The sequence below is a fragment of the Megachile rotundata genome, chromosome 5 (genome assembly GCF_050947335.1).
Source record: "Megachile rotundata isolate GNS110a chromosome 5, iyMegRotu1, whole genome shotgun sequence".
Lineage (NCBI taxonomy): Eukaryota > Metazoa > Arthropoda > Insecta > Hymenoptera > Megachilidae > Megachile > Megachile rotundata.
In genome coordinates, this window is record NC_134987.1 from 18,090,946 (window position 1) to 18,118,055 (window position 27,110).

The window sequence follows — 27,110 nt, forward strand, 5'->3', positions numbered from 1 at the left end:
AATTCCCCGCTTCCCTAATTCCCCGATTCTCTAATTCCCCGATTCCCTAATTCCCCTATTCTCTAATTCCCCGATTCCCTAATTCCCCAATTCCCCAATCCCCCAATTCCCCAATTCCCCAATTCCTCGATTCCCCAATTCCTGAATTCCCCAATTCCCCAATTGTCCGATTCCCCAATTCCCCGATTCCCCAATTGTCCAATTCCCCAATTGTCCCATTCCTCAAATTCTCCAAATTTCCAACATCCTCCAAATATTTCCAAATTCTCACACTCCCAAATTCCCAAATTTCCAAATCCTCTCAGTTCTCTTCCAATCCCCAAACGCTCAAGTCCTCAAAAACTTCCTAATTCCCCAAATTGAACGAACAAACTAAAAAAGAGGAAGTAAAGCTTGAAACATCTCCGGCGCGTAAACGAACGCGACACGTGTTCATTCGAAGAAGTCGTGCTATCCGCATGGTTGCGAATCTAACATCGCGAGCGCATCGCGCACGTTCCAAAATGTATTTCTTTGTTTTTCCCTGACGCGTTCTTCATTGTCGTCTTGAGATGACGTCAAAGCGATTACGATCATCGGGAGGCTGCACGATGTGCCGCGTCCGTTTGATTTGGTTGGTTCGCCGAGCGGAAGATTTCGGGTCACGGAGCATCGACCTACGCGATGTTACCATATGTTGATAAATTCATGGGTGCATCATGGCGGAACGGTATCACGTCTGCTGTGGACGAGAACAGAAGGCGATAGAATTGTTTCTGGTGAAAGGAAAAACGTCTTATCACCCTGGTGCAATATTACCAAAGAAAGAACACAGCGTTCCTGCTGTAACCGCACTAATGAAAACAAGGGTATCAGTGGTGTATGCGCAAGGATTTCTAAGATTTCTACGTTTGTATATAGAAATAATGATAAACGCAGGTTTTATTTGGCAAGAAAGTTTAATCTACTTTGTTATCAACTTAATGTAAAAGAAACTATGTGAAGAGCCGAATTTATTTCGCTATGATGTTAAGAAAAAAGGTGACCATTTATTTCGAGAAGATCGTAACATGATTTATGGGTACAAATATTCTTTGTTGATAAATATAAGTTATATTTTAATTGGAGCTTATCGATGAAGCATTTGCTGTGGTTATCGGTAATGTTTTGTGAACGGTTGATAGCGCGTCGAGCCAGTGGCGTAACTACTTAGATGTGGACCAGTATGAAACCATCTTTTCTGAATGTAAAGATACTGAAAATTTGAAAGACATTTGAAAATTCAATAAGATAAAAATTATAAAACATCAACTCTAAATGTTTCACCCCCAAAATTTGTTCAATTGAGAATCTACTGAAAATTGACGATAGGAATGTATGAATATCTAGAACACATATCCGCCATAACAATTTCTCTTTCACAAGAGCCGAAGAAATAAAAATTTTCCACCGCCGTATTTCTAAAAATTCCGCAGCACTTCGCAGAAATTACAAGTTGACATGTGTCAGTCAAGGTGCAATAAAAAAAATTGAGGTAGTCGACTTCCTCGCTAGTTCCTCTATAATCTATAAATGTACGCTATTGTCGAAGCAACAGTTTCCGCTGAAATAAAGTTACATAAATTGCAAGAAAAAAAAAATCGTTTCGCGAGAAATCCGAAGTCGACGCGTGAATATAAATCCTCGTATGTGCACATACGAGGAAGAGTCATATGCTCTAGCGAATGTACACGCGTGTCACGCTCGAACAAACGGCGAATCCGTGAAAAATACAGCGTGTTGAGATTCCAATTGGTGATTTATCAGGAGCGAAGAAGAGAGACGGACGTCGAAAGGCAAAGGCTCAACTTCGCTATCGTTGTTCGTGAAAACAAGCATGTTTGGCTAAAGCCTCGATAAGGGGGTACCTTCTTCGTACGGTTTCATGTATCGTCACATAACGCGTCGCTATCTTATTCACGCATACTCGTCGAGATCGGGGCGCAGCTTGGCAATTCAATACGTAAGTGAGTGCCTATACCTTGCTGCGCACGAATCACGAGCACGAAAGCGGTAGCACGTAACCAAACAGATCGATAACGCCGAGATACGAATAATTCGATGTCGCGGAGTATCCAGGTATAATGTGCACGTATACAAATAAGTTTGATATCGCGTGCTGGATCGTTGCTGAATATCCGCTCACGCGATATCGCGGTACCGATCGCCGACGCTAATTATCTTCTGTGAAAACCTTTGGGTACCGTCGATTCTGAATATCGACTCTGTGCATAGAAGGATTCATCGTGAGGTGTCATGCAATAGTCCTGGACATCACTGGACATCTCCAAATATCATTAACTCTTTGCCTTACAATATCGTCTCCCGCACGTAATTCTTCACATTTTCAACACGATTCAATTTCGCGTTTAATTTCAATTCCTACCCCTACACCAATGATCGCCATATAGAAAATGTCCCTAACATTTGAACATTCTCTGTCTGTCTTAATGTTACAACAATAATTAAGTCGCCCTGTCTGACGCACTCGCTGAGAAAATTATAAGTTAAGGAGTGAAAGACTGGATCCTTCAGTACTTTCAATAATTCTTGATATTCTTGAAAATCCATTACATTCCCAATTTCATAGATCGTTATTAGAGCCCTGTAGTCTCCTTCTAAACTCCTAGATTCCTATATTTCTAAATTTATAAGTCCCTAAATTATATTTCTAAGACCCTAAGTGTAGATCCCAGTCCGCCGTAAAATTTTACGTAACGGCAGTATAATAAGAACGTCAACGAGGTGTAAAATTTCGGGAACGAAAATGAAAGGAAGTGAAAAATTAAATTTAAATTTGAATTACCTCGGCGACAGGGTCATCGGAGTGTTAACCGTGAAGAAGCTCCGAGCGAGATATTAAGAGAACTGAGTTTAGAACTCAAGGTTATCGATTCGTAGGAGAAAAATGGAGCGAAAGAAATTTCTCTAGAAAGCAAAACGAATTCGAATCGCGAACACCTCTACGTTCAGGTTTACCTGCGGCGGTCGATCGGAGGTTAACTCCGATCACGTACGCTTCGTCCAGTTTCCAGTAATTTCGATATTGTTCGGGAATCCAGCATCGGAATTAGATCGAATCGGTTTCCCTGACGCGACGTGACATGCCAAAAAGACAAGTAAAAATAGAAAACAAACTAAACACAGCCAAATGATACGTATGATCACGGTGCTCGTTCGATGAAAACGATCGCCACGAGTCGGACGAGCGGTCGTTATCGTTCTTTCCTTCTACCATATCAGCGCCGCGAACGAAAAAGACGAAGACAGAAGTAACGCACGTTCAATGGCTTTTCAAGTACTCGCACATGTATCGGTGGAGAGTGTGTGCACGTACGTGTGTACCGTGTGTAAGCGTACGTATAGCTGTTAGTCGAGTGTATGTAGGTACGTCCTTCGTGTGTCGTGGCTGTCGCTGTTTGCCAAGCGGAGCGTAATGTTGACGAGGAGGAAGGGGAACGAGGATGGAGAACGAGACAGAGAATGGGCAGGGAAAAGGACAGGTCGTAAGTTTTACGTACCCGTGGCGTTCCACTTGGTTACAAAAGACCATTTTCTGTCGCTTAACACGGTACGTTATTTAATAAGAACCGTCCGCCTCCCCTATCGTTTCCGTTGCGAAACAATTACAAAAGCTGCACAAAGTCAGCCAAAGACTAATACAGTTCCGCGTGTTCTGCCATCCGGAATGAATGATATTATCTCCATCTTTCATACGAATGCAACCGGCATCGTCGGTCAAAGGAACGACACGAAATTGTATTTCAAATGGTTAAAACGCATTCATTCCGTTTCGTACAACTTCTACTCCTCTTTTATGTACGATAACGAGTTAACGATCGTGCACGTTAAGCGATTCTTTTATGTTATTAATAATTCATTTCGCAACGGGTTCTGTTAGACACGATTCAGAAATTTAGGAATCTAACAATTCGAACGAAAGACTTCTTAATTTGGGAACTGAGAATACTTGAAAATTTCTAACATGAATTATACGAGCTGGAAATCTAGTTAGAGCAGTAAGTAAGAAGCAGAACAATCAATCAAAATTGAATCATCAAAAGAATTTCAGTTAAATAACCGAACAAGAAAATTCTAGTACGGCTACAACGCGCGGACACGTTTATCTCGTCGCTTTTACCCGGAACGTTTGCGTCACGAACTATATAATTGATTGCCTGGTCGACAATCGTATCGCTACGTTTCGAACGAGCGGCGGTAATTTTGTTTTCAACGCTCCAACTAAACCGAAAAAACGGACTTTGCGCCGTTGGGGCTTGTAAAATACGTGTGTTGACCGCACATGCAAGAAACACGGGTCGAAAAAAAAATGCAGCCATAATTTTTATCGTAAACCAACGAACGGCGAACAGATGGCGTTGATCGTACAACTGTTCCTCCATGTTTTCCCGCCAAACGACGTTTCGAATCCCGCGCCAATATATCATTTCCAAGAATTCATACGATCGACAGGTAAATAATTTCAAGTTTTCAAACGCGCTACATCGATCTTCGTTCACCGCGAACGAACGAGCAAACCGATTAATCACCGATACTCGATAGTAATTATTTGCACGATTACGCAGATACGCGTTTGCGGTTAGATCGGTGGAAAAAAGACAATACCCGATGCAGGTATACGGTACCGTTTGCGTATCGACCTTGGACACTCGTGAAACGAGTCATAGGTTTACTACGAAGCACTTTCTAAAATGTATTTCAAGTACCTGTTACAGAAAATGATTAAATAAAAAATGTGATTAAGTAAAAAATGTAATTATAAATGAAAAATGTGATTAAATAAGAAATTTGATTAAACGAAAAATGTGATTAAATCCGACGCGTGTAATATTGGATGAAACCGCACGCGGATCAATAGCACAGATTTGATCGTGCCAAGGTAAAGAAAGTGAATTTCCGTTTTCTCAGGGTTCCCTAGAAGGCTTCGTCGAGCCGGAAGTAATTACGATCGGATTTCTCGTGGCGAGGACTCGCCGCTTTTGCCAGACGAGAACTCCGCGTGCCTAAAGCATATACTTGTTACCATCTATCACGACTAACGACTGTCGGGAAGCAGTCGTTCTTAGATATTCCTCCTCTGTATCTAACTACGTCCTCTCATCTGTCTATCACCTTTCCTTTCTGTTGGCAAAATCGAACGAGAAAGCTAGTTCGCGGCCACTGACAATTATACGTGGAGTAGCGTTATATGACGCCGCGATATTAATACGCGGCGATATAGTACGGTTATTTATCCTGGCCATATCGAGTCACGGTAACATTGACAATATGATTCTAACATCTGACAATATGATGCGTATTATTTCATGATAATATACGAAATGCAATGCAACATAATGTGACCATATAGCAGGAGATGTAACGCGTGAGTGATGTCTTAAATATAAATGCTAGTTACGCCAATGCAGCGGGGTAAAAGAAGACACGGTTCCCCCGATTAGTATTCTCGGAGGCGCATGTTTCCCCTCGAAACGATACTCCAGAAGAGCTGGTGCTTGGCCACGAGCATCACGATGCAAGTTTCACGTTTTAATTAGCGTGACCACGTTTCGATTACGGACTTTGATCCTGGTAACGCGGACGTGTTTCTACGTCGTCGAAAGTGAACGCGGCTAACGAAACGTCATTACCGAGGGAAAGCAACGGGGAGAAAGAAAGAGACGGAGCAAACATTTTCTGTTTTCTTTTGTTCTATAGAAAAGAGAAATATTTTTCGATCCAATAATGCATTCTGTCAAGAAAAAATGATCGTAAAGAACGTACCTACGATAACAATCTGCTATGTGCACTAAATTGCAATGAGATAATATAAAAATTGCAAGTAATCTCGCATGAAAATATACGACCTTTGTAGAGAATTGACTGAACCATAAATATCACGGTAGTTTTCCTGGATTAATAGACGGTTCAGAGAGAAGTATCTATTCCGCGAGACGCTTCCTGAAAGCAGATGCGGATCGCAACAGTTAATCGCGACCTAGACATCATCGTCACTGCCGAGACGGCTAAATTTATAACGAACGCATTGTATCCGCGTTTCTACGGAGCCCGAATACTCGGGACGAACGCGTAGAGGAACGTGCAAACGAAGAAACGATCGGACGATTTCGCGACCGCCCTGGCTACGAGTCTGCTAATAAAAGACGTTGCGCAATCGTGGACGTTGATGTTGCGCCGCGGATAATAATAAGAACCGTACTGGCAAAGTGACGTGAGGGGAAAGGGGCACAGAGGACAAGAGGATCTTTATCTCCGTCTTTCTCGCTCGATATCGTCGATGGATCGGTGTCTGCACACGCGAATGCACAAACGTAATAATTTGCAGCGCATGAGTTATCACGAGTCGCAGAAACTGCTGTGCACCAGTGCACAGCCGGTAACGAAATCGAAGAGAAACTCTCGACTATAAATTCCTACGCTCGGGAACGAACTCTGCTTTACTCTGGGGATCATTCGAGATGGAACCACGAAAATAAGTACAGAGTATTTTCGTTCAGAATTTGTAAACATTCGGTAATTTGATCTTTCGAGATTACGAAAGATTCGAAGATTACGAAATCTGGTAATTGCATCGCTCCAAGATTTAAGAATTTTAAGAAGTAAACTCGTGAATTTTCTGAAACGATTTACAGGTATTTCGAGGCAAGCTTCACGAAGACAAGGTACAACGAGCGATAGTGGAACGAGACTTTTAAGGACACCCGTGGTAAGATATCGAGCGGTATGCAGTTACTACCAACGCACCGATTGCAAGTTAATGCCGGAAATCCCCCTATGAGTCAATGGGTCAGTATATTTCCCGTCCGGTGTTAGTGTCTCGGTTGGAGGACGCGAAGAATTTTTCTTATACGGGTTCACCTTGAATGCCGGACAAAAAGAAGTTGAAATCCTCGAGAGCCAGTGCTCGCAGGGCCTTGGAACCGATGCTGCCTGACAGACACACGCGTCGTGTCGCGTCGCTGTGTCCGACGCCGAGACGAGACGCGACAAACGTATGCGCATAAACTCAGATCCTGAGACTGGCAAATCTTTCCTTTTGCGAATCTACGATTTTTAGCAGCCATACTACGCGTTATATGGCCGTGCGTTATATCACTTGCGGAGCTATGCGTTAAATTACGCGTCGGATAACTACGTTGAGTTATCGCGCGTTGAATGACCGTGCGTTATAGCACCGGTCGCATAGCTACGCTGTATGGATCACCACGCGTTGTACAACCAGAAGATCACCAAGTATTAACGCATTGAAATACCAGTTCCAAGTGAAGCGTAAGCTACTCATGCGTTAATATCACGCGAAATATCCTCAGAATATTTCCACATTCTCGATTTTATCGAGGGGGCCAAAGCCCCTACGTAGTTACGCCAATGTGTTCACCGTTCGTTATCTTGAATTACGTTTCAATGATCTATACACAGTGTCGGAGGCATGCGCGTCCGCGACACATATGCCTTGACTCTTTCGTTGTTACGAACGGGGCCAACGTACTGCGCATGCGTGCTCGTCACCCATTTTTCCGTTAACGCAGACGATTAAACGGTCTACGTAATTTCTCTACCGGTCATCGAAACATCAATGACCTACCGTAAACAATTTGTACTCGAGCCTTTTTCGCAAGATTTTCGTTATTCATTCACGTATCTCTCCCTTCTTAATTTTTCTCTTTAACGACTCTCGACAGAGCGCGCGTAAAAGGGGAACTTTCCCCTAGGATCGTTTCCTCAATGGTTTCTCTGCGTGCGCCGCTTGGAAACGATTAATCGTGCAGCAGCGTCCTCTGTCGGTGTTCGAAGGCACGCTCGGTAGCGCGTACTTCGGAGCCAGTTCGCGAGTGGCTGATTCCAACAGCTGTCGGTCCTCTTTATATACCCACGAGACCGTGTCACGTGACACTCCACCACCCGCTGATTCTTGGAGCACGCAGGACGGTGTGCAACGGTGCACGCGTATGTGCGACTCGCACACTACCGAACATCTTTAGCGTAGCTAACGGCCGCTGCTACGTATACAGTAGCGCACAAAAGTATTTAATCGGTTATACAGGAAAGAACGGGATAGTTCCCCTTACGGAATGCTGACATGCTGATGCTGGAGAAAGAGATCATTCCTTAGTACAAGATTTTCTAAATACAAATTTTCAAGTAGAAGTTTTTCAAGTTATCTCTAAATTTAGAAATTAAAAAGTCTGGACTTTAGACTTAAGATACATACACTCGTTTTTCATTAAATTTATCAGCCGAAGGTCACATGTGCGGATGTTACTGTTTTTGTTCATTATAATTTCAGGATTTATTTATATAACTGTTACAGGTTCGAAATGGAATCACTTCTTTTTTTAGATTTAGAAGATAAATTTGGGGATCGAAGAAATTGTGATCGGATACAATATTTTTGCACAGCACACGAAAGCAACGCCGCGAGTGGAAAAGAGGAATCGTGCAGAAAACGCGTTATATCCGGTCATAATGTACGCGAGGCGTATTCGTGTAAAATCGTTGTAAATCGTCGCGGAAACTCTGCGAAAGTGGCGAATAAATATTCAACCGAGTGATTTGCACGCACGTTACATTATAATGTCCCCTCTACCTTGCATACGTGTATATTTATGGTCTTTCAGTTTAAGCGATCCCCCATTGCTCGCTGTAGCGCCGCGTTTAGTGTATGTCTATATGTTTAACGCGATATGGAAATTCGAAACTAATCCATAGAGATTTTCGTGAATATATATTTCGAGACAGACTCTAAAATACGAGTCGGTAGATGCGCTCGCAGTTGAACGGGCGATTTATAGTTCTATTTTCAGTCAATATTTATTCTAGTTGCCGAAATTGACGCACGTTCTATCTTTTATTATAGGACGTTTACTGTTACTTGATAAACGTAGTTTATGAAGTAACCATGTGAGTAAACCATGAAGCCATTAAATTGCATCGGTGACAGGTCGGGTGACGATTTACTACGAGATATAATTTTTTACTTAAAAATAGATCGTTTTACCATAAGGTCGAGGTTACACTGTTAACGTCAAACATCGCGTATAATTACGTTGAAGCATCTTTGGTTTAGGAAATCACGAAATGACGAGTTTGATGTGTTCGCGAGGGAAAGCAGGGTAATGATGCCTCATGGTCCCCGCCTAGTTTTGTTACGGGAAACAGTGTAACAAGGTAACGAATCTCTCCATGAATGGTTTCTTACGGTAAAGAAACTTAAGAGGCAGTAACACCTTCCCTGGCAGCAATTTTCATCCCGATTACGGTTCCAGCCATAATTCGAGCACTCTGAAACCGAGTTACTCGAAGATCGCGTAATTCTTTCTCCGACACGATTTCGTGGCTCATTTTCGACACGAAACGCAATCGTTTCGAAAGGATTACGAGAAACGGTATAACAGCGAAGGAAAAAATGAGGTAAAGGAAGAAAATGAGGAAGAAGTGGGTTCGGGTTACGCTGTAAACGACCTTAAAGGCGGGTCGAGGAGGCGCAGACCGTTGCGATAGTAACCTACATAGCACCGGCAGGCACACTGGACTGCTTAGGCTTGTTTACAACGAGACGATAGCACTGCGAAGACGACGAGTCGAGTTACGGTTATGAATCCACCGAGCTCTGATTCTCACATCCACGCGTGACTGATGTTGTACCGAGTCCACTTACAACCGACACGACCGATTATATGTCACCGATGCTCTTCAAGTGCACATCAAACAAGCGTCAAAATTAGGAATTCACGAATACTCTGGGAAACACGTGTCACCCTATCGCTAAGAAAACAGAGTTCGATTAGACCGATCTAATGATAGACTTGCCCTAAAATAACGTGTCACGTGACACACAGTTGAAACGTAAAAAACCAGTATTTTCACCACAATTTAATTTTTGGTCTAATTCTAAGTAGAATCAAGACGTGTGCTTAATATTTTAACATTCTTTGAAAGTTGTAGATTAAGGGGTTAATAAGCTGATCAAATGATAACCTAAATATTTTCACTGTCAGAGCAACATGTGTGCACATACGGTTTCTGAATTTGTACGTCCTTCTAAATTTCTACATTTATGAATCTTCAGATCCTCACATTCATATCCATAGATCTCCATACCCCCACATTACCGTAAATTTCTAAATAATCTTCAGCAACGAATTTGAACATTAACGTCACAGGCGCCAAACGTTGTATATTAACCAGACAAAGTGGAACAGGTGAAACAATCTCGAAGCGAATAAATATCTGGCAGACAATAACACTAAGTCAGGTGCATAAATCTTGGATGCAAATGTAGTGTGAATTGAATTCTGCGTGATTAGGTAGCACGGACGGGTTTGAAAGCGGAACGAAAATTTCAACGTCATCGCGAGTTTAATGCAGAGTGCATCAACGATTATGCAACCTCTGCAGATAGGACAATATCCTTTGGTGATTAATCGCTGTCTGGCGGTCGTTGCATCCCCTTCCGGTCGCATCGTTTATGGAACCCCTTGTACTTTTCGTACGAGACGTAATCTTTTTGACCTTTGATACCGTTTCGAAACACGATTAACCTTTGACATATTTCTGCTTCATCGATTCTAGCAAGGTCTCCAGATGTAACAGTCGGTTTTGTTCGATGTCTACCGTGTAAATTAACTGAGGTATATTTTGAAAATAGGTTAACGATAAACGAAGATAGTCGTTCGAAAAATACGAAAATCCCGGCGAGAATTTTATTTGCTTAACGGAATATTATTGGTCCGTTGCGTCAGCGAATAACAGGATAAACAGAGATAAGACGTGCATCTGAAATTTCGTAAAAATTGACGGAGTCTGCATTATCGACGGACGAGAACGTCGTTTAAGGAGAGCTTCCGATAAACAGGACCGTGTACTTTGCACGCTATCACGCGATTTCCCCGATTGTTATTTGTATAGCAACAGCTGTTTCTCTCGTACATCGTCGTCATCTTTTTCTGTTTGTCCTTTTCGCTTTATCTCGTCGCCCGTTTAATCGCCAGCCACCGATAAACACCCGCGATTTATCTTTACCACTGACTCGGATTCACGGTAAAAAGACGCTCGAGAATTTCTTTGAAGATAAAACTGCTTTGCACTTTAAAGCTAATCTATTAATAAGAGCGTCGAATTTACGTAACCTCGAACGCGATTCAAGATTCCGCTCGGCTTAATTGTTGTCGTTAACGGGCACGATAAATTCGTAGGAATCAATTCTTCGCACTCCGGGGTCATCTGTGTCACTACATTTAAGCTTCACGAAATTGGGGGAGATTCGGTCAAAAATTTTTATCAAAGCATTCGAGCAAACATTTTGGACAAAATTAAAAAATTTATAAAAGTTTGAGAATTTAACCCTTTGCACTCGAAGGTAATTTGACTGTTTGCAAACAGCAACTTTAAAACTTAGTTAAAAAGTTAAATGAATTTTTTTTGAGGTTATTATTTCTCTACTGATAATTTCCACTATTGTTTGTTTCATTATGTTTATACTTCACACGTGTCATATTCTAGAATCAGTCAAAAAATGTTTATTTCAAATTATTGTATTAAATAAAATGGTGACTGAGAGTCAGCTCTTGAGCGCAAAGGGTTAAGAATGATAAAAAATTTAAAGATTCTAAAGAACAGTAAAATTGAAGACTTGAAATATTTAAAAAATTCGGTCTCCAAAGTTAGCAACAGTAATAAAATAAATATAAAATTTCTAACATCGATAAATAAAAAAGTTGGACTTCATAAGAAAAAGAAGAGATATAATCCTTCGCAACCGAAGCGCGCTTCGTAACACTCAAAATACCTGTAACGTGATTCGGTCCGTGTACATTTCAGATTGTAATCCGATTACGATTTCCCGCTTTAAAAATAACATTTAATCATCGTGTCGGAGGGGTAAGTGCAATATTTAGCATGACAAAGAGGGACGTGGAGGGGGGGCATTAAAACATACGTGGGTGTCTACTCGGACGTGCCAGGAGAGAGAGAAGGGATGCTGGTGTAGGTATAATCCGACAACGGGGCGCCACGTGACGTCATCGCCCGTCGATATTACGCCACCCTACTACTTGGCCGTTCGCTCCACCCTCTCAAGGGCTAAACAAACCAACCCTTCGAGAGAACCGGTTGCGCCGGCGTGTGTGTTGCTCGTTTCCTGTAGACCGGTGACGTCACGCGAAATCGTAACAGGTCGTTTGATACGCGATACACGTACGATTAAACCGACACCGTCAAAATACTTCTGTTCATCCTTACATGGAATTCACGCCCATGCACGAAATCGATCGGTAACAAACGCGTGCACTTGCTCGTATTTTCGACTTTCTCCACTTTTTTGGAAGCCGTAATTTAACAGTGCGGACGTTAATTGACCGCGTTCACGCGTTTTCAACAATTCCTTTCGTTTGCTCGATTTCGCAATTGGAAGATGTATGTAAGTTTATTGCGAAATTCTGATGGTTTCGATACGAGGGAGAATGGGAGGAGCAACGATTTAACCAGAATGGACCTGGTTCTCTCCTTAAAATATAGTTCTGTAGGGAAGAAAGATGTAGAAAATCCTCAAATTGCCAATTTCTACATTTTCAACTTCCCAACATATCTTGAAATTTACAAATATCCAAATCAAATGTCAGAAATTTCTAAAAGTTACAGTGTCTAAAATCAAGGTTCTAGTACGTAAAGATTCTAGTTACGCCAATGGCGAAGAGGACGTAGCGTTTCTCACGAATAAATCGACGACTCGCTCGGACAACTCTTCTCTCTTGTTGATATAAGAAAAAAAAGAACGGGAATATATGTTACATAAAGCGTTTATACACCAAAGAGAATCCGTCTCTCCTTTCGAGAGAGGAATTACGATTGGAAAGTATCGGCGAAACTTTCGCGAGAATTCAAACGTTGACCACCATCGGTCGAGAAATCTCCTTCGAAACTAACGAGTTCCGCATGCCGATTAACCCTTGACTACCGTAACAGCTTCGACCCTGTCATACTTAAACTTAATAACTTTTTTCCTTTAAAGAACTGTTTCTTACTTTTTTACGTAACTGTTTCAAGAAATATTCAAGAGTCGTGTATCACTGCTGCCAGATTGAAAAGAGTCAGGGTCAACTTCAACCACGTTTTATATCTCTAAACTTAAATAAATTTATTATTAAGACTATAGCACTAAAACTAAATGACTGTTTCACAAATTTTTTATGTAGAATTACAAAGTTTTTGAACAAATTTTTCTCAAAATGTACTGATATTTATGGAAATAATTATGTTGAAACATAAAACGACGAACGTACACTTATTTTTAATTTCAACTCACGTACATAAATTTCATTAAATATAATGTGAAACTATGTACATAAATTAATACAATAAATACACAATGGTCCGTTTAACGTTAATTATTCGAATACATAGCATTCGAGACGTCGATCACCGCCCTGGCAGTTACCTCGTTAAAAATGTTCGAAACAACAAAGGAAAAATGTCTGGTTGAAAGAGTAACATGTCGAACAATTTACCGGTAATTTAACCGGAAGACGATAGAGGGGGAAGGAAGAAAGAAGGCGAACAAGTCGAGGGGTGGATTCGCAGGTGACAGCGTCAGGAAAACCGAGGGGTATCCTTTGTCGACGCGCTACGACGACGCTGCTGCGTTTATTTCAGTCGAGCGTCTCTATTTCTAGCGACACCAGATCGAATATGCTTTTTCGTTCTGTCGACAGAGGAACTCACGCTCTTCCTCCCGCCTTCTCTTTTAGCTCGCCCCCGACTCGCCTTTCCGAAGCGATCTTCCTCTCGGCTGCTCGCACAAAAATACAGCCAAAGAGAAAAGGTAGGAGAGCACGCGGATCAGCTGTGTCGACCAACGTATAAATAATTCTCGGCCCACTTCCACGGGTACACTCGACTCCAACACTCTTCCTTTACTCAACAGGAAGTGTGCAAGGTCCTACGACGTCCCTATAAACTCCTCCAGCAAAATTATCCTGATGTACGTTCAAAAAGCCCAATTTTTAGAAATTTCTCTTAAAATTTCAGCTCGAACTTCTCTAAGATCTCAGAATCTTTCTAGAGGTATTTCTCTACAATCTCCCCACTTGATTTCTTCTCCTCTTTGTTAGTGAAAGATGTACAGTGTACAGCGTAAGTCAACGTGATCGTGGTTGTCGTTCGTAAAAAAGCCGTGGACGATCCTGTTATTTAATGCTCTGTCAAAGCGCGGTTCCTATATTTCAACGGCCCTCCTTCGCTTCCCTTGCTCGCAGACTAATGGATACACCGGAGTAATTACGCTGTCACGAAAGAAAGAGAAAAACAGAGGGTGAGAAAGAAAGGTAACGCGCCGACATTCCGCGGACGAAGACAGCCCACGTGTGCGCGACGATCAAGAGGATTCCTCGTCAAACAATAATTGCGCGTGAATTACGAGCGTGCCGTATCCCGCGCGTGAAACACCGTCGACATTTTCAGTCGCTCAACGATCCTGAACAATAATTCACCCTTTTATTCGTCGCTCCGTCCGGGTTTCAATTCTCCGAAGGTGTCGGATGACCATGTTACTCCAATTAATGTACAGGATGAATCACAAGTGGAGTCTTCACTTTTGCTTTTAAGCATTCTTTACGATGATCATTTTTAAGCATTGTAATTTCAAGTTATCTTCGGCTTCAAGTTATAATATAAGTTTGTCTCTTGATGACAATGTCTCTAAATGTTCGAAATTGTTCGAAAGACGTATTCCGGAAGAAAATTACTCCGTTGATTGCGAGAGCAATTGACACTATCGAAGCGGAAAAGCAGTGGGGCGAAGAAAGCTAATTGGCAATGAGATTTCTCATTGCTAAATAAGGGGATCGACTCGAGACGTATGATCGAGAATTCGGAAATCGCAACTGGCCGGAATGTTGTTCGTGACCAGGTATCACACGAGACTACCAGTCTTTTTGTAAACAAGCCAGAAGACACGCGCACGTCGTGAAATCGGGAAACTCTGGTATTAAGATGTTTCAACGTTTTATCGCGGCGAGCTCGCTTTACTTTCAACGACACCGTTTTTCAGCGTCATTTTGCATTCGCGCATCGAACGCGCTGCAATTAAATTGCTGATCGAGAAATCTGAAATGGTGCAACGGCTTGCGTAAAAGGTCCATTCGTTTTCGTGGTTCGTACGGAAACACGTTCGCGTTAAAACGCTGGTTTATATTCCTGAAGTGATACGATCTTTCGTGAAATTTTGGAAAAATAGTTTAACGCGTTGGTAAAAATTATGACTACTTTCAGATCACGTCGTACGTGTTGACCGTAGGAGTAAAATTAATTTAGTCATTAATAAACTAGTGGTATAAAATTTAGTAGTTCCATTGAAACTACAGGACCCATATTTCTAAAATTTTGAGCTAGTCCCTATAGAAGTAAATTTAGATGTAAAATTGAATCGAAATTCCGTATCAAAGTGTCTGAATGTGAAGTTGCGAGTAACCGAGAATACAGGTTGTTCGCAAAAGAGAAACGATTCCGAAAGAAGTTAGTCAGCGAGAAGCGCATACGCGATAGTAACGAAGCCAAAGGAAATTCGTGTATGGGGAACAACGGTATGGCGAGCTCCATTGAGTGTAAAGCCAGCAAGGTAACGGTTTCCGGGCAAGGATGTGGCACAGCCTACATACCTTCGCCAGAAGGAGGATAGGAAGAGAGGAACGGTGTACACGCGGCCAGAAGAAAAGAAAAAGAAGAAAAGGAGGCAGCCACCGACGGAACACGAAGAAAGATACGTAGACCAGGAGGAGAGGAAAGAAAGGAATAGAGACAAAAAGAGAAAAAGAAAGAAAACGAAGAAGAAAAGACGGTCGACCGGCGGCTACCAACGAGAGAGATGTTTCTGTCTGGCTTTCGTATCTTTCGAGCGAGCTCCCCGAGAAACGTGTAATTACACGAACGATCGCGAGCGTCATTATATCGGTATTATCACGAATTTTGCGCGAGAATATTCATCGCGTAAGAAACTTATGGGCGTTGGATAACCACTTTGCTACGAGCCTCAAATCAATACCTTGCGTACGATCGTTAACTTTTTCTTTTCTCCGGCAACATTGTTTCTCTGCCTTTATTCTTTAATTGCTTCCTCGTAAAGGGACTCGAATTTTATGGTAAAATCCTCCGGTTAAGATATACGTAAACTACGCAGTGATATTTAGTACAGCGATAAAGTTCTTTTTGCGTGAATTCCAGCGATAAAATCGACGGAGGAAGATATGTACAGGCTGGTCCAAACGAGCTACATCAAATTTTACAGGTCGTAACCTAAATTAGAACTCACACATGAAACAACAATATCACACACAAAATGTGAATGTAAAAGAATTTCGATGATTGAAACTACTTCCGCTGTACGATTAGATGTTTATCTTTAGCCATCGGAACCTGCTGAAACTTCAACGCAACCTCTTTTGAGCAGCCTGTATAAAAGAGAGAGAAAGAGCGAACAACGCGCGACTAACTTGTTTCTTATGCGCGCAAAGTTCTGCAGTGAAAGGAAGTATAACACGGTTGTGGTACATAGTTACTTAATCTCCGTTTGACAGAAACGAGGTCATTTTTATCGAGGCCCTCTCGTGGAGAGCCGACGCGAGCGAGAGAGCCCGCCGCCACTGTGGCGTATTCTCGTAAAACATCGCCGCCTATTTTTCCTTTATTCTTGCTCGATCAACGACCAGAGGATCAACGACAGGTTATGCGAACTTTCTTTATTTTTCTCGATCCGGCGTTCCGCGCAATTAGCCGTACAATTGACAATTAGCCAAGCCCCTTTTACAACTGCGTCCGAGCCGAACGAATTTTGAATTTCGCGCGCTTCGTTGATCTCGACGGTGCTCGGGTCGCTTTTTTTATAAAATGTGATCAACATTACATGAACAGAAAACATTGTCGTATTAAGTCGTTCGTTTTGGAGAACGTATAGGCACGTGTCACAAGATGAGTTGTAGAAATTTTTTATCTTATGGCATGTGAATGGTACGTTGTTATGTGTACAATGAAAGCCTTTGAAGAGTCTCGAGCAACAGATATATAGGTTGTTTTAATTAAATTTAAAAAAATATAAAAATTTTGCGAAAGGGTTAAACGTGCGAGACGATGATAAAGCGAATTTCGATATCTGACGAAACTGTGGACAAAAAAGATTCTACCGAACAAGCGATTGCGATAGATCCGCTCGTTATCTTTCGTTTTTTTCTTCTTTTTCGCGGCCGCCATTAAATTTATTCGTTGCTGGAGGTGAGGGCCGACGAGTGCGATACACAAGAACACTTTCGCCGACGTGCTTGCTTTTCCCTCCTGTCGATCTAAAAGTGCGTGGATCTCCCTCTTTGCTCGCCTCCCCTCTTCCTATCACTCACCGTCAAGTTGCAGCTCTTTAACCGAATAGGAGTATATATCCCTTCCCTTTGAATCCTTCTCTCTTTCCCTCCCTGCTTCTCTTCGTCAACGTTTCCCTAACTGATCGGTCTGTCTCTCCCGACCTCTTTCTCCCTCGCTCGATCTCTATTTCTCTTTCTTTCGCCGCTATCATACCGTTCGTCCTCGTCTAGCCGCCTTACCTTTCCCTCTCTTTCTCTCTCTCGTAGCTTCTGAAGAATCCGGATCTAGTCTCAAGGTTTACATAAAGGAGCTTGGACGAAGCCCCCGTCGTCTTTTCTTAGCGTGCTATGATTAGCTTCGTTCTCCTCCGAAGAATTTCTATTATATTTCGTTTGAAGACCTGCTAACGATCCTCCGGGGTTTCCCCGGCAAGTACTCTCTCTGTGTGTGCACCGCAAAGGTACATTGCGGGTAGGACTGAGGGCGTTGAACACGCTGGCGCCTTGCGATGGCGCTTCGTGTATATTTTCAATCAGGATTGGTTAACACCTCAAATGTCACGTTTGCTACCGGTGACCACTACGAACTCAATTTAATCGAATGATCTAAAACTAAGTTACGGGCAAGCGGTATTTATACCGACGCTATAAAAGCGAAACGTGGGTGCGCCGACTTCCTTGATCCTTGTATCCTTACGTTTCCACGCTTCCAGATATCAGGAAATCTTTATTTATCTGAACACTCGGGTCCTTGCTAGATACCTATATATTTAGATATCTCTAGGTGTATATTTTTAGATATCTCCACATTTAGATGCCCATCTAGGTGCCCATATGTTTACCTACACGTTTAAATAGGCATGTATCTCCAGGTAGGCACTTGTATTCCCAGGTTCCGGCAATGTTTCATAAGTTTATATCACGCTTGACACTGAAAGTCTTTCCATTTCCTGGCATAGAAACGCATGATCGCACGATCTGCGAATGTTTCTACCGGGTGTTTCACAATAAAACAGCCACGAAAAGAACCGTTAACCGAACGAAGGAAAACGAGCCAACTTTTGTATTGCGACACAATAGCGAACCAGTATGTATTTATATATGTGCGTATATACGAAGAGATTACTTTCTCTGCGTCCCAATCGCGATACACATTTACTGGATATGTAAACGGCTGTTGGAATGTTCTCCGAAAGCGACTCAATTTTAATTGAAGCTACCGGAGCGTGCATGTACATTCTTCGACCTCTTTGATTTTATATTACGATTACAAAAGTTCTCGGACAATTTAAATCGGTAAAGATGTAAATATAAGAATAGTCGCGACGAAAGAGATCGAGTACGTAACGCCATCAGCGATTGAATTAGAGCCGCGTAAATCTCGATGAACGTATTAAAACGTTTGGACGTATCGTTTTATTCGAGGCGGCAAACACCTGTATCGCTCTTTCTTGTCCGCTGGAAGTCGAACGATATTTCTTTTCTCTTCTAAACGGTTGTTAATGGTGGTTGGTAAACATATGATACGAACGAGGGAGCAAGATTTATCGCTCGACTTACAGTGACCGTCAAGAGAACCGTTCTTGTTTCTTTTTCTTTTTCTCCTTTAGAAAATGTATGTACTTTATGGCGCGCGATTTGTTTCTCTCGACGGTACGAAGCGTGAAACGCCATACGCAGCGAATCCACGTGGCAAAGTGATGAATGGCGAAATAGAATTTTGCTCGGGAAATCCCCCGAAAAAATGGAGCTGAAAAATTGATACGTTGAAACGCCAGGGGAATTTGTCTTGATGTTTTATACGATTCACGGAATACGACGAGTAATCTGGAATAATCGGGACAGATTATTCTTTTTTAGCTTGCTTGGAATTTTAATCTTGCAAGAAGATTGCTCAAGCGTGTGTTTTTGCTGTTTGGAAAACTTTCCGTTGAAAACCGATAATGAAAATGCAATCTCGTCCAATCTTTTCGTTTATAAATAAATACAAAATATACAGTACGCTGATAATACAACGTGTCGTGTAACATAGATAAATAAGAGCAACATTGTTCAATGAAATCACTAAATTAATTCGCTGAAAATTTCGATGCATCAAGTACGATTACTCCAATAATTTTTTAGCGAATTCCTGTGAATTTGATCTAAGGTTGAATAGAGCAAAGTACAGGAAAGAATATTGTACATAACTCATTATCTTAGGACACAAGTTCTCCACGTGGTCTCAGGTTTATGTTAACAGGTGCAACATATGTCGACTCGTGTTTGAATGTCGCACGAACTTCTCGAATCAATGTCACTCGTGACGAAACTTTTCTTGCAACACACTTTTTATCGGCTAATAATCTAATTGGGTCTTTTGACATCGAGTTAATACAAGTTCACACGTGTTTCTTTCACAATTATCCACGTTTGCAGCGATCGATCAAAACGATACCGCGTCGTTCGAAATTCAATGTATCGAGTCCACAATAAGTACCGGGTCTCTGGAAATAAAACGGAAACCGAATACTTGTCTCGTATTTTAAATTTACCTCGAAATATCCGAAAGCTCCCGGAGAATTTTACGATCAGATAATTTTTGTCGAACGACTCTCGGGCATCAATAAGACGTCCCGATGCCGGTGATTTATGGCGAGCCGTTCTCGAAACGCTATGTCATCGACGTCAAACATTTCTGGCGAATTTGCTCGAAACACGAATCGATTTAAGGAGAATATTAAAACAGCAGCTTTCTGCTCGAGATGATGTAACACGTGTTCCTTTTTTGCGGAAAATCCCGAGTCAATTTGACTTTCATAAACCTACTGCTTTTCGAAACGTGCCTTTACTATGTTAAATTCGATGTAACATGGCGATCATCCCGACCAAACACGTATATGCTGTGATGGAGCCTGCATTTTTAATTAAAGTTTATTTACTATATTTTTTGTTGCAAGAAATTGTGTAGGCTGTAATAGAATAGAGTTGCAACTTCACTTTGGGCTATATTATATTTATTATATTTTTCTTTGTTGCAAGAAATTGTATACTCTGTAATAGGATAGAGTTGCAACTCCATTTTGTATGAAATTATATTTATTATATTTTTTTGGGGCTACAAGAAATTATGTACGCTGTAATAGGATAGAGTTGCAACTTCACTTTGGGCTATATTATATTTATTATATTTTTTTTGTTGCAAGAAATTGTATACTCTGTAATAGGATAGAGTTGCAACTCCATTTTGTATGAAATTATATTTATTATATTTTTTTGGGGCTACAAGAAATTATGTACGCTGTAATAGGATAGAGTTGCAACTCCATTTTGTACGAAATTATATTTATTATATTTTTTTTTGTTGCAAGAAATTGTGTACGCTGTAATAAGATTGAGTCGCAGCTTCATCTTGAACGAAATTATATTTATTATATTTTTTTTGATTGCAAGAAATTGTGTACCCTGTAATAGAATAGAGTTGCAACTCCATTTTGTACGAAATTATATTTATTATATTTTTTTTGGTTGCAAGAAATTGTGTACTCTGTAATAGGATAGAGTCGCAACTTCATTTAGAACGAAATTATATTTATTATATTTTTTGACTGCAAGAAAATATTATCTCTTTAAAGCTGTGTCATCGTTTTATTTATTACTCATTATCATAAAACGGGAGGCTTCGAGCTTATTTGGTGTATGATCACAGGAGCGGAAGTCCGACTCGCCACAGGAACAGTAAGCCACTTCTTCCGGAACGATAGCTTGCTTTCCTTTCGGTAAAAAAACGATGCTCGTAGGAATAGGTTCTAGAGGCTAACTAGCTGATACATTAGCAGCATATTTCTCCGTGATTAAGAAATCGCGTTGTACGGGTTCATATTGTTAAAATACCGGCAATAACGTTACCGAAACATTCCCAGCTAAGTAGTTAATTAAACGGCGCAACCAGCGGCTTGGTATTAATTAAAGGATCTTAATTATGTCGGATAATCTATTGCGTTACATACCGATAAGATATCGGTCACGATTCCATTAGCTACAGAAATCGAAATTCTGATATGATAGAAGTCTTGGAAGAATTTCGACAATGCAACTTAATTCAAGGTAGCTAATTAAAAGGGAAGAATTTTTAATACTGTCACAATGGATATAGCTGGATATTATTTCTGCATATTTCTTATTTAAACTTTCGACTTAAGCTGTGTTAAAAATGAATACAGGGATTTGTAGTAGAAATTGATTAATTATTGACTCGTTCGGTTAATTTGCAGATCAAGCTTTTAGAGTACCTTGAATGATTGATATCTAATGCCTGTCTAAACTTCTCTTTAACTAAAATTTAAAAGAAGTTCGATAGTAAAATTTCAGTTTCTATGTCATCTTCCTTTTGTAAATGTTTGCCACATAAAATGTTACAAAATTCTTTTAAACCATTTAAAAATTTCTTTTAAAAATTCATTTAATAATAAATGAACATCAAATTTCATAATCAACCTTTGTCCAGTCGAATGTACAAATTCAGGTGCAATATGTAAAAATGAATATCAAACTTCATAACTAATCTTTGTTCAGTCAAATGACAAATTCAGGTGCAATATATAAAAATGAATATCAAACTTCATAACTAATCTTTGTTCAGTCAAATGGACAAATTCAGGTGCAATATGTAAAAATGAATATCAAACTTCATAACTAATCTTTGTCCAGAATAGACAAAATCAGCTGCAATGTATGAAAATGAATATCAAAATTCATAATTAACCTTTGTTCATCCGACTGCACAAAATCAGCTACAATGTATAAAATTGTTAAGTAAGAGTTCAAAGAAGGAACACTTTCGGAAATGACGCAAAATTTGAACCGAGAGAAGACAGCGAGGAGAATTCCCGCGAGATTCGTGGCCAAGATTTCACCTTATCGTGTCGCGATCGGTAGAATCCTCGGATCAGGAACCGTGGCAAAAATCGGGCTAATCGGATGCGGTGAGCTTCCGAGCGAGCACGGGAAACCCGGTCGCGAGATTCCATCGTGCACAATAAATACGTGCGAAACGACTCGACGCTACTCGTCTCGTCGTCGCGGCGACGAGTGAAAGTCATTCGCCGGTAATGAATTCGGAATTTCAGTAACTACGCAACATTTCAACGCCGGGAACATGCTTGAGATCCGTGTTCCGACGCGCGAGAGACGAGTCTTGACGAGATACTAAAAAATTACACTGACTATAAAGATGAATTCCACAAACGATACGAGGAGGACAACTTTGTTATCAATGCTGGTTGTCAGATTGAAAAATGAGGAAAGTGCAATATCTTTCTGAAGTACAAATGAAAAAAGTGTCTCTGAATTTTTGGAACTGAAAAAGGAGGAAAGTATAATGTCTTTCTGAAGTACAAATGAAACAAGTGTCACTAAATTTTTGGAACTGAAAAAAGAGGAAAGTATAATGTCTTTCTGAAGTACAAATCTAACAAGTGTCTCTGAATTTTTGGAACTGAAAATTGAGGAAAGTAGAATATCTTTCTGAAGAACAAATCTAACAAATGTCTTTGAATTTTTGGAACTCATGATGAATGCAAGACAAGCAAAAAAGAAACGAAAGGGTAACAAAGATCGAAGGAGATCCTGGCAAAAAAAATAAAATGAACATAAATCTAACAATATGTATAATACTTGGTCGAATTAAATTACTCGCAACTGAATACTTGAAACTACAAATGAAACAAATGTCTCTGGATTTTTGGAACTCACGATGAATGCAAGACCAGCGGAAAAGAAACGAAAGGATAACAAAGAAGGTCCTGGCAAAAAAATAAAATGAAAATGATAAATCTAACAATATGTATAATACTTGGTTGAATTAAATTACTCGCAACAGAATACTTGAATGGCTGAATTGAATTGTGTAGAATGTACTCGAGTTGGTCAAATTGAATCGTTTGAAATTGAATATGCACTTGAGCGGTTGCTCGTATGGAGTCGATTGAAAATGTGGAGGAGAGAGTATCGAATACACAGCCGGTTGTATGTAGGATAGAGAGAAGCGGAGGCGCGTGCGAACATTCGTTTCAACTCGGTACTCGCACGATCGCTCGCGGAATTTCCGGTCTAAATCGCTGTTACGGTGAGGTTCGTACGACCTTGCGAGGATTTCACTGGAGAACACCGAAAGCAACACGAAAGAATTCTCGCGGAGTTTGCGAACAGGAATACGATTCCTTGCACGATCTATCGATCTGTGTCTATCGATCGAGTAGCGATTAACAATTAGAAAGGAAGCTATTTCGGGTGCGATCGACCATTCGAACGGCGTAGCCCGCCTCTTCGATAACTGTATTCGTAAAGATTTGAATACCGGTGTATCGTTGCTATCTGGGGAATGAAATTCCGAAGAAGATTAATATCGGGACATTTACATTCCCTTGAATTCCTGTATCCAAATTTTCGGATCAGAAAATATCTGAATCACGTCTTATGTTAATAAAACTATAACCTTTTATTATATTTCTATATGTACCTCGAGTCATTAGCTCACTAGATAGCACTAGCTTCAAACATCCATGGAGTTCAATATTATAATATTCCAAATATCTTCAAATCTGAGTATCCCTATCTCTCAACACTCTTACTCCTATGACTAGGGATCTCTATATCCCTAATGAATCCCTATAACCTTTTACTACATTTCTATATGTACCTCAATCCATAGATAACATTAGTTTCAAACATCCATGGAGTTCAATATCATAATATCTCAAATATCTTCAAATCTGAGTATCCCTATCTCTCAACACTCTTACTCCTATGACTATGGATCTCTATATCCCTAATGAATCCCTATAACCTTTTACTACATTTCTATATGTACCTCAATCCACAGATAACACTAGTTTTAAACATCCATGGAGTTCAATATCATAATATCCCAAATATCTCCAAATCTGAGTATCCCTATCTCTCAACACTTTTACTCCTATGACTAGGGATCTCTATATCCCTAATGAATCCCTATAACCTTTTACTACATTTCTATATGTACCTTGATCCACAGATAACACTAGTTTCAAACCTCCACACAAACCAATATTATAACATCCCAAATATCTCCAAATCTGAGTATCCCTATCTCTCAACACTCTTACTCCTACAACCAGGGATCTGTATCCCTATTCGCAGCACCTATGAATTCCCCTGTAAACATAATTCCTTGTCACGTAATTCCCTAATGATTTCGAGAAGGCTCCAGTGTTTACACGCATGGGTTCAGTTAATTTAATAGCGAAGTATTTAATATCGAGCACGGTTGATTTATCGCCACAATCGGTTCATCGTCGGGCAATCTGTTCGCTACGGCTTATAACGAAAAATCCCACGCATGGACGCAGGTGCCGCTCGTGTTTCGTGCATACACCTGCAGGTGCACGAACTCTATAAAAATTACCAAGATCGATCGACAGATGCTACGGTAATTTCTGTACAATACTCTGGAAATTGTACCTGCATTCTGTCGAGTTTATCCGTTAAATTTCTTTACGTCGTATAACGTGTAATAACGTTATTACAAAGGTAAGCCAATTAAGTGCAAGACCGAAGATATTCTGCCTACGAGAGGAGGCGAATAAAATCGAATCAATTCAGAGACTTCATGCATTTTACTTTTAAACATGCTGCAACAATAACATTTCTCAATTTAAAATCCGATAAAGGGTATAAATATCTTGGAGTACTTTGTAGCGGATTATCTCGTACTTATGTACAAAGCGTACCGCTAAGTGAAACGAGATATCTCAGGATTGATCGACAAAAGTATTAAGAATGAAGTTAATTACGGTTCATTAAATGGTCGAATTAATATTCAGCGATAAAGCGACGTATTTTTCGCCAGGAAATTTCGATTACCTTCGATAAAGGATATTTGCCGGTGGCAGCATTATTAGTTGGCGTCCGTCAGGCGACGAATAACAGCAGACCGTTGTCGCGTCGCGATCGATCAGGTGACCGCGATACCGCAGATAAGACAGGATAAAAGCCGTGGAAAAGTTGATCACGATGGAAAGACGATCTGTCGGGACACGGATTGTTCGACTCGAGGAGACACGATCGATAAACGCCTGCTTTATTCCCCTAGCGTCCTGTGTAATTAATCACGACGCGTTGCTCGGCGCCGATTTAGATCGTCGCGCCGGATGCTTACGTTTTTCAAGAACGTTGCCCAACACGAGCCCCCGAGACAGGAAGTTTGCCCTCGATTAATTATCCACCGGACTACTATTGACGCTTGCCGCGGTTCATTGGACACTGTCGCTCGTATTAACCGCAAGAAGCTTCGATTGGTTAAGAAAAAGGGATACAAGATGACGTTAATCGGGTAGTTGCTGCTCGTGCAATTTTATATATTTTTAATTTGAACTGTTTAGCAAAATTCTTCATTTTTTTTATGATTTCTGCTCGATATTAGGGTGATATATGTGACAAGTGACATTGGACATGGTATGGCAATATATGTAGTGGTGATACAGGACGTACAACCATGAATCAATTCATTGATTCATAGTTTGAACTGCTTAGCAAAATTCTTTACTTTTCTTATGATTTCTACTCGATAATAGAATAGAGTGATATGTGTGACATGCGTGGCGACATTGGACATGGTATGGCAATATATGTAGTGGTGATATAGGACGTACAACCATGAATCATTTCATTGATTCATAGTTTGAACTGTTTAGCAAAATTCTTCACTTTTCTTGTGATTTCTACTCGATAATAGAATAGGGTGATATGTGTGACATGCGTGGCGACATTGGACATGGTATGGCAATATATGTAGTGGTTATATAGGACGTACAGAGCGTGGCGATACAGTGCATGCTGATAGCGCGAGTGAAAATACAATGTGACGGTATATGTAATGCGTAGAAATACAACACGTTGAAATATGGAGCGTGATGGTGTTACACGTGGCAATACAGCGCGTGGCGATATAACACGCGGCTATATAGCGCGAGTAGAGTATATCGTGCGACGATATATGTAGTGCGTAGAAATTCAACGCATTGAACTACAGCGCGTGGCGATACAACACGTGGCAATATAGCGCGTGGCGATATAGCACGCGGCGATACAACGCGTGGTCATATAACACAAGTAGAATACACTGTGCGACGATATATGTAGTGCATAGAAATACAATGCGTTGAACTACGACGCGTGGCGATACAACACGTGGCAATATAGCGCGTGGCGATATAGCACGCGCCGATATAACACGTGGCCATATAACGCAAGTAGAATACACCATGCGACGATATATGTAGTGCGTAGAAATTCAACGCATTGAACTACAACGCGTGACGATACAACACGTGGCAATATAGCGCGTGGCGATATAGCACGCGCCGAAATAACACGTGGCCATATAACGCAAGTAGAATACACCATGCGACGATATATGTAGTGCGTAGAAATTCAACGCATTGAACTACAACGCGTGACGATACAACACGTGGCGATATAGCACGCGCCGATATAACGCGTGGCCATAAAGCGCAAGTAGAACACATCGTGCGACGATATATGTAGTGCGTAGAAGTACAATGCGTTGAACTACGACGCGTGGCGATACAATACGTGGCAATATAGCGCGTGGCGATATATGTAGCGCGTGGTGACACCGCGTAGAATTACGATGCGTGACAATACAATGCGTTACACTATAACGTGTCGCAGCAATACAACGCGTGGCGA

The 27,110-nt window shown here is 40.9% G+C and overlaps 1 protein-coding gene and 1 long non-coding RNA gene across 2 annotated transcripts in view; one reads left to right on the forward strand and one right to left on the reverse strand.

Annotated features, from left to right (window-relative positions):
• The window catches only part of Su(Tpl) (Suppressor of Triplolethal), a 134,472-nt gene that overhangs the window by 52,707 nt on the left and 54,655 nt on the right, over positions 1–27,110 (reverse strand). The window lies entirely within an intron of this gene.
• Positions 5,975–7,335, forward strand: LOC143264451 (uncharacterized). The gene is made up of 2 exons (XR_013038171.1): positions 5,975–6,601; positions 6,672–7,335. It is a non-coding gene; the product is annotated as an uncharacterized LOC143264451 (long non-coding RNA).